We start from the raw sequence: 9,461 nt of genomic DNA on the forward strand, positions 1-9,461 counted from the left end.
TATGTATAAATACATATGAAATGTATGTTTCGTAGGAATTTATTAAAAATTAAGTTCTTATTTTCCTTTAACAATCTTTTGTGATCATGAATTAATATTTACTGTTACGAATCATTTTCTTATGATTCAACCTTAAAAAATAAAAATAAAGGTATAATGTTTCACAAATCAAGTTTTTCTTTCTTGAATACACTTTATACATGAATGTTCATTTAAAGTTGTAACTACTCCCGATTTGTCATAAATAGTAAATAAAAAGAAGTTCTAAGTATCGATTGTATGTGACATAGATGAAATGGGTGAAGTTATAAATTATAATGGAATAATTTAATTCCTAACATGATAATTGCTAAGAGAAACATCAAATCTTTCGTTATTCTTATTCACACTCGTGCATGTGGGACATCTACTTCTTGGATTTCCTTGACAATTTGATAAAAAAAATAACTCATGATGGGTTAAAAAAAGGTTGTATACCCTTACCATGAAAATTCGTACCATTGCATTAAGAGGATTTCTTTTTTCTCTTACACTCATTATTTTTAAATTTTCAATTATACTTTTATTGTTGTATCATATGAACTGACCACTCAACATAACACAGACTGATGAGTCACTACTAACATTAGTCACTAATTAACATATCTTACATTAAGACTGTCAAGATAATTAGCAAGGTAAAGTTTGCTTACAAGACATTGGGTCATGATTGGGACAGTCCTAAACAAAAAGTCCACTTCAAAGCCTGTATATAGTGAGATATGGTAAGGATGTACATGATTACATTTATTGGACATTTAAGAATTAACTGTGATAATCGATTTAAAAACTGACTTGAGTGATGGAGTGCCTTTCGGATTTGCACTTTACTAGAAAGGAGGAGAGGAGATATCGAAAGAAGAAAGACAAACTGAACTAGGTGAAGAGGTTTAAAGTGTGAAAGTATAGTTCTTGAACTCACGTACCGAAACAATTATAATTATAATTTCAGACAGTAAAATATATTTCAGATTACAAAAATCCAAAATTCAAAAATATTTTCATTAAATGTTTCAAGTTATATAATCTAAAACATAGATTTGCATTTTGGATTATAAATTTATAATCTATTATATGAATTTAGAATATAATTTAAAGGGTTAAATATGCTTTTAGTCCCTTAACTATCAAGCAATTTTAGTTTTAGTCCTTCTTTCAAACTTTGGTACACTTTGATCCTTGTGCTTAAGGAAATTATAATTTTTTATCCTCTAAAACCAATGGCGTTAAATTTAATCCTTGCAGGCTGATATGGCACATCGTTATCCACATCACTTTTGTTTCCTGAAACGTGGCGATCTGCATCTTTTGAGGTTTCTCTCCCTCCTTTATTCATCTCCATTATCCTTCCAACTCTCTTCAACCCACAAGTCCCACCACTCCGGACCCTCTCTTCCTCCAAGTGATTTACGGGGTATCGGAGTTCGTGAAGCTCAAATATCACATGGGGCTGATGTTGTCTTCCCTTGATCAACATCTATCTCATCTGATACGACAAGTGACCCAATCGCATAACCTTTCCCGTCGATCATCGTAATAGGATCTACCTTCTGTCGCGCCGTCTGCGGCTTCCACTACTTCACCTTCCCCTCCAATGTCGGCTACAACCTCCCCTACGCTTGGGTTGGGAACTCTGGCAAACAGTGCCCGGAGGTGAATGCCCGCCATGAAGACCCCACCGCACCCACCGAGATTGGTGATCTCTGCGAGGTCTTGTACAGAACGGGTGGTGGAGGTGGTTACATCAGGTCCGTTATGAAAGATGGAGTAGAAACGAAAGAAAGTTTTTGGTGCAGTGGATTTGGAGCCCTGTTTTGAAGGCTCGTGCTAACCCCAATGCTTTAGATTGAATTCACATTGGATGAAAAAAAACACACAAGTGCTAGCAATGCACCCTTCTACTGGTTAATATTTATTGAAAACTACAAAAGCATTAGTAAGGTTCATTAGATTAGTAACACCCATAGAATTTTATGATTTTCAATAAATTCAAACTATAAGTGTTTGCAAACATTTTGGAAAGACAATATGGTACCTGGGATGGGGGAGGAGACATGGAGAAACCAAGATCAATGACAATTGATAGAGCATTGGACATTCCCCCAATACGTTTCACTAGCTTCCTCCCCACCCAACTTGATTCGCTTGCCACATATGCATCAACAAACATAATAGAATGCAATAGAGACTACTGCCTTTGCTACCTCCAAAGCCAGCCGAGCCAGACTTCACTTCTCTGAAACACAAACTTGGATATAGGAGTAAGGACATGTTATCCATATTGCATAGCTATTATGTGTGCATATTTTGGGAGGGTTTCTTAAGAATTCATTCAATAAATCAATGTATATGTCGTAGCCAAAGCCTTTCATATGATGTATTTAAATTTAACAATATCTATGTAGAATACAAACAAGATGAATGAATTACAATTTTTTAAATAGCAGATCTCATCATTTCAAAATACAACCTTATCCATAATGCATATTCTAGTCTTGAATTTATCTATAATATTCTTATATTAAAAACAAATATAAAGATTAATTAGATCAACTTTAGTTAACATATGTCAGTGTTTGTGCAGTAGAGGAAGCTGCATTCTTATTCAGAATAGATGACAAAGCAATATTTTATTTATTCATGAGTCCGTACAAGCTAATTATCAATTTATTTTTCTACTCCGTTTATAATATATTTATCTGATAATCTCGCACTTGCAGCAACCCAAATGAACCTCACATGATAAAGATTTCTCTGCATTACCAAAAATAAAAGTTAAGTTGGAAGCATAATAAAAAATTGAATTTAAAAAAGAGCAAATAAGTTTATTTTTTGCAATCAGTTTTGTCGTCAATAGGAGGAAGCTTAACAGAGAGTCCACGCTCTTTGGGAACTAAAGGTATACTTGGGATCATAATCTCCAATCGTTGCCAATCCTTGCTTGAGGCATAGAGATATAACTTCTCTATTTTTGTGGCTTCTAGCCTCACCATTCATTATCTTGATACCTTGGCAACACTGCTCAGAGGGGTGCTTTGTGTTTGATTTAAGGAAGCTAACACAAAGTGTAACATCCTCAATAACTGTGGGGCATTTCATGGAACCCTGAGCTTCACATCCAATAATTAGGAGAATGACAATGGATACGATTGCGACTCTTGACATTTTCATTTTCATTGTTTTATTGTCATTCAATTATTTTATCAGCAATGAAGGTTCAAGAGATCCAATGTGAATTCAATCTAAAGCAAATATTGTTTTATTGTCATTCAGTTATTTTACCAGGCGTTCACCTCCAAACACTAATTTTTATTCTTAGTCATATAACTTGAGAAAAAACCCTAGCCAATCTTTCTTCTCCCCAATTTCATTGTTTCTCCTTGCTCGCAGACCACCCAACCTTGGGAAAAAGAGTGTTTCTTTGCAATTGTGGTTTTGGTGGTGACGAACATCTAGAACCTTGACTCGCAGGGTGATGCTGAGTGAAGAGCTAGTGATTCTGGTTGTTCGGAGAAGGCGGCGATGCTGTGGAGGTGCGATCTAGGCAGGGCTTCTTCGTCACGCAACGCAGGAAGAGTTTCTTCCTCTTCCGCCATGGCATAAGGTCACGTTGATAGGAGATAACCTCCTTTCCCTTCTCTTTTATGGAATCACGATTCGTAGAAAGGTGGTGGCATCGTTGCCGGCATTGTTGACGACATTGATGGCATTGAAGAGGATGATGAAGATGAATAAGAAAGAGAAGTCTCACGGCTTGAAGATGCAGATCGCCAAGTTTCAGAAACAAGGAAAAGTGATGTGGCACACCATTAGCCACATCAGATTAAATTTAACACCGTTGGTTTTGAAGGACGAAAAGTTATAGTTTCCTTAATGACAAGGATAAAAGTGTACCAAAGTTTGAAAGAGACACTAAAACTAAAATCGCTTTATAGTTGAGGGATTAAAAACATATTTAACCCTAATTTAAAATATAAAATTCGTTTTAGATTGTATAATCCTTAATATAACTTAAAAGAAACAATTATAATACAAATTACATTTCCAATTATATAATTTTTTAGCTTAAATTTACGTTAATAATCGTATTTCGTGAACAAGTGCACTACTACTCATAGGTGCATGAAACACTTAAACAACAAATAGGAGAATCTATTTTCAATATGGTGATTGGTGGCAACATATCTTTGGCTATTTTGACTAAAAGGACCTTCAAAAGAAAAACACCCTCAATAATTCCAAGGCTTCCACATTAAAACTGCAACTACAGGTAAACACCATGGTTGTAAGAATAAGCAAGAGCTTAGTCTGCGATTGAAATCTGAATTTTGAATGAAATTTGTTCTAATTAGAATTAATTTTGGAGGGATTTAAATTATACATAAGTGCTTTTACTAAAGCAAAAGTTATCTAAAATATTGAAAGTTTCACATCAATTAGAGATAAGACCAATTTATACTATATAAGATATTATAATATGTTTTAGTATACAAGTGTTAAGCCAAAAATATTCTAAGAGCTGTTTCATTTTAACAGCTGTCTATTTTTTATGTGTCGGTGCTTTTTCTAGTGCACACTGTTAGAAGTTCCAACCCTTATAAATAAAGGAATATACTTTGCTTTATACAATTGAATAAGATACAAAATATACATTCAGTTTAAACACATTACCTTTCTCCTCTCTTGTGCCCAATCCTTTATGGTATCAAGAGCATAGGTTAGAAACCAGTGAGTGTGAGAAAAACTAGTTTTCTAGTTTGTTCTTCAGGTCTCGAGAAGTGTATCCAGAATAATGTGAGAGTTCTTCAGAGTGTGAATCTTAAGGCCATCAAGAAGGGAGATATCTTGAGTCTTCAAGAAGTGTGGAAGAAGAACATCTGGAAGGATATAAGTGCAAAAAGGAGATTACAGTGAAGTTATGGCTGGACTAGGAGGAATGATGCAAGGGTCTTATCCAATCTTTGATGAGAAATGTTTTGATGAATGACATATCAAGATGAATGCCATTGTTGGCTTCCAAGATGTTGCGGATGTGGTGTTTGAAGGGTTTCCTGAATTAAGCACCAAGGCCTCTAATGAAGAAAAAAGAAACTTCAAAAATCTGCAAAAGCTTGATAGTAAGGCTTGATTTATTCTCTATCAGTGTGTTGGGTTGAGAGTATTTCATAGGATTTCAAAGGCACAAACAACAAAGGAGATATGAGAAATTTTGCTGAAAACGTATGGAGATGGGAACAAAACCAAGAAAGTAAAGCTGCAAACATTAAGGAGGCAGTTTGAATGTCTAACTATGGAGGAGAACGATACAGTGGCTGATTATTTTGATAAAGTGAAAGAACATGTGAGTGCAATGCGTGTGTGCAGGGATACAATCACGGATCAATACATTGTTGATAAGATCCTAAAGACTTTGCCATCAAGGTTCGATCATATTATAGTTGCAATAGAAGAGATGTGTGACTTAGAGACTATGGAGGTAGAAGAGCTGCAACATTCGTTGGAGGCTCATGAGCACAGATTAAATGAGCGAAGGCAATATCAAGATCAAGTCTTGCAAGTCAGATCCCAGTTTCATGGAAAGGGAAAAGGGTCTAAGAAGTTTGGCAAAAAGAAGCAGAAGGAGGGTCAAAAACAACAAGATAAGGACTTCAATGACTCTAAGAACCGAAAGAGTCACAATTCAGAATTTAATGGTGATCAAGAAAAGAGCTGGAAGTTTGACAAAAAGAAGGTGAAAAATTTTAATTGTTAAAAACATGGACATTTTGCAAAGGAATGCTGGAAGTGTGAATGTGCAAAGAATAAACCCAAGAACCAAGCCAATCTTGCATAAGACAACACATCTGACTCAGAAGCAGTGATGTTGATGAAAAGAACAAGCGTAGATGAACCAGAGAAGGCGTCATGGTACCTTGATTCAGGGTGTTCGACTCACATGACTGGAAGAAGAGATTGGTTTGTCAAGATGAAGGAGGTTCTGAATGGCAAAATCAAATTTGCATATGATTGAAGCTTGAATACAGAGGGGCCTGGTTGGATTGTGCTACGAGATGAAAATAGGAGAGAAGTAGTAATACATGAAGTCTTGTTTGTGCCATGACTCAAGACAAATCTACTGAGCTTGGGACAACTATTACAGAAAAGTTTTGCAATGAAGATGGAGAATAACCATCTTAGTATTTTTGACCAAAGCAAAAAGATGGTTATCAAGGCGAGTTTGTCTCAAAATAGAACCTTTTGTGTGATAATGAAGGTTGTGCAACATCAATGTTTTAATGCAGCAGGAAAGTCAACAGAGTGGCTATGACATCTATGTTTTGGGCACCTAAATTTCAGGGATTTGTGTCAGCTGAGTCAACACTCTATGGTGAGTGGTTTGCCTTTGGTTAACATTCCAGAATCTATATGTCATGAATGTGTCCAGTGCAAGCAAACTAGAGGGCAATTTCAGAGTTTTGTGCCTCAAAAGACCTCAGAAAAATTGGAGATTGTATACTCAGATGTATGTGGACCCATACAAACTTAAACTCCAGGAGGTAGCAGGTACTTTGTGCTTTTCATTTATGATTGGACTAGAAAAGCATGGGCATATCTGATCAAAAGAAAGAGTGAAGTCCTAGAGGTGTTTAAAAGGTTCAAAACCTTGGTTGAAAGGAAGAGTGACAAGAAGCTGAAAGTCCTAAGAACAGATGTAGGTGGTGAGTACATCTCAGCAGAATTCAAGACCTATTGTGAGAAGGAAGGGATAATGCATGAGTTGACTTCACCTTACACACCAGAGCACAATGGCACAACAGAAAGGAAGAACTGCACCATAATGAATATGGTAAGGTACATGCTAAAGAGCAAGGAGTTGCCACAGTTCTTATGGGGGGAAGTAGTGTTGACTACAACATATATTTTGAGTAGAACACAACTAAAAGATTTAAGAATATTACCCAAAGGAAGCCTGGAGTAAAATCAAGCCAAATGTGGAGCACTTGAGAGTATTTGGCTCTGTCTACTTCAAGCACATGCTAGACCAGTTGAGGAGAAAATTAGATGATAATGGAGTGCCATGGATTTTGGTTGGCTTGGTTATCATACAACTGGTGGATATAAGTTATACAATTCAGAAACTAGATAAGCAACCATAAGTAGAGATGTGATTGATGATGAAGAAAGAGTATAACTTTTGAGTTAGAGGATTAGACTTCAAGAGATGAATGTGATCCAATGGAAGGGAAGTCCTCTGAGCAAGAAAGGAATCAAAGAAGATAATCTAGAACGTCACAACTGCCTTCACATTTGAAGGACTATGATTTGTTCTATGAGGTTGCAATAACTTCAGAAGGGAACCTGGTCCATTATGCTCTTGTTGATGAAGAAGAATCCATGACTTTTGAGCAAGCAGCTGCAGATGATAAATGGGTGAAAGCTATGCAAGAAGAGATTGATTCCATAGAGAAAAAATGATACTTGGGAGTTGACTAAGTTGCCTGCAGATAAACGGCCAATTGGTTTGAAATGGGTTTACAAAACTAAAGTGAATCGACAAGGAGAAGTTGTTAGATATAAGGCAAGGCTGGTTGCAAAGGGATTTTTGCAAAAGACTGTAATAGACTATGGTGAGGTCTATGCACCTATGGCTAGGATGGAAACGGTGAGACTTGTAGTGGCCTTAGCAAATCAGTTTGGTTGGACATTACATCAATTGGATGTAAAGTTAGCTTTTCTAAATGGAAGGTTGGAAGAAGAGGTATAGGTAATGCAGCCCCCTGGATTCAAAATTGAGGTACAACAGGAATGATTTACAGATTGAAGAAGGCCCTGGATGGGTTAAAGCAGGCCCCTAGAGTCTGGAATTCAAAGGATTGATAAATTCATGGACAACAATGGTTTTGAGAGGTGTGTTTCAGAACACGGTGTCTATGTGCAGAACAACAAAAGAGAAGGGAGAGTTGAAAGATTAATTATATGTCTATATGTAGATGACATGCTAATTATTGGAAGCAATGAGAAGGTGATTCAGAATTCCAAACTGCACATGCTGAATGAGTTTGAAATGAGTGATTTAGGCAAGCTAAATTACTTTCTTGGCATAAAATTTATGGAAACTGAGAAGGGGATAATGATGCATTAATCACGCTATGCTAAAGAGATGTTGAAGAAGGCTGAAATGCAAAATTGCAAAGCTGCAAATACACTTGTGGAAGTTGGTTTAAGACTGGAAATTGATCCAGAAGAGGAGGCTGTAGATGCTACTCTCTATTGTAGCATGGTAGGAAGTTTGAGATACTTGTGCAACACAAGGCCAGATGTGAGTTTTAGTGTAGGTCTTGTGAGCAGGTACATGCCAAATCCCAAAATATCACACTTGAATGCTGTGAAACGCATTCTAAGATACATACAGGACACACGGCTATGGCATTTTGTTTCCAATAAGAAGAGGAGGTGTGGAAGTGAGAATAAAGGCCTATTCTGATGCGGACTGGTGTGGAGGTAAAAGTGATAGGAAAAGCATAGGAGGGTATTTGTTCTTCCTTGGAGACTCCCCTATATCATGGAGTTCAACCAAGAAACCAGTGGTGACTTTGAGCTCTTGTAAAGCAGAATATATTGCAGCTTGTGAGGCAACGTGCCAGGCTATGTGGCTGAAATCTGTGATGGAAGGGTTGAAGATAGATTTATCAAAAAAGATACAATTGTGTATTGATAACAAATATGCAATAGATTTGGCCAAGCACCCTGCTTCTCATGGAAGAAGCAAGCATATAGAAACAAAGTTTCACTACATCCGTGAGCAGGTGAAGGATGAAAAGCTAGAGTTGTGCTACTGTAGATCAGAAATGCAACTTGCTAACACTCTAACTAAAGCTCTCAAATTTGAGAGATTTAAAAGCCTCAGGAAGCTTATTGGGGTTGGTGGAACAATCTAGTTTTTGGCTTAGGGAGGTGTATTAGAATATGTATTAGTATACAGGTGTTAAGCCAAAAATATTATAAGAACTATTTCATTTTAACAACTGTCTATTTTCTATGTTTCGATACTTTTTCTGGTGTACACTGTCAGAAGTTCCAACCCTTATAAATAAAAGGATATACTATGTTTTATACAATTGAATAAGATACAAAATATACATTCAATTTAAACAGGTTACAAAATTTGAGTTGCCATGTTGGTCCAATTGACTGGTACCTCTTCAATCCATATTAAAGGAAAGGCAATTAGAGAAAAAAAAAGACACAAGTTATTCCTATTTTGATACAAGAGTGTTAAAAGTTGTCATGAAAACTTTAATGCATTTAAATTACATTTTGGACCGTAATACAAATTTGAAGGACATAATGAAAGTGCAATTTTTTTAATAAGGGACAATTAAGTCATTTCATTATGACTATGCGTTGGAGGAAGAAAACATGAAGTGTAGGAAGAAATCCCT

This window comes from Vigna angularis, chromosome 7, assembly GCF_016808095.1.
Source record: "Vigna angularis cultivar LongXiaoDou No.4 chromosome 7, ASM1680809v1, whole genome shotgun sequence".
Lineage (NCBI taxonomy): Eukaryota > Viridiplantae > Streptophyta > Magnoliopsida > Fabales > Fabaceae > Vigna > Vigna angularis.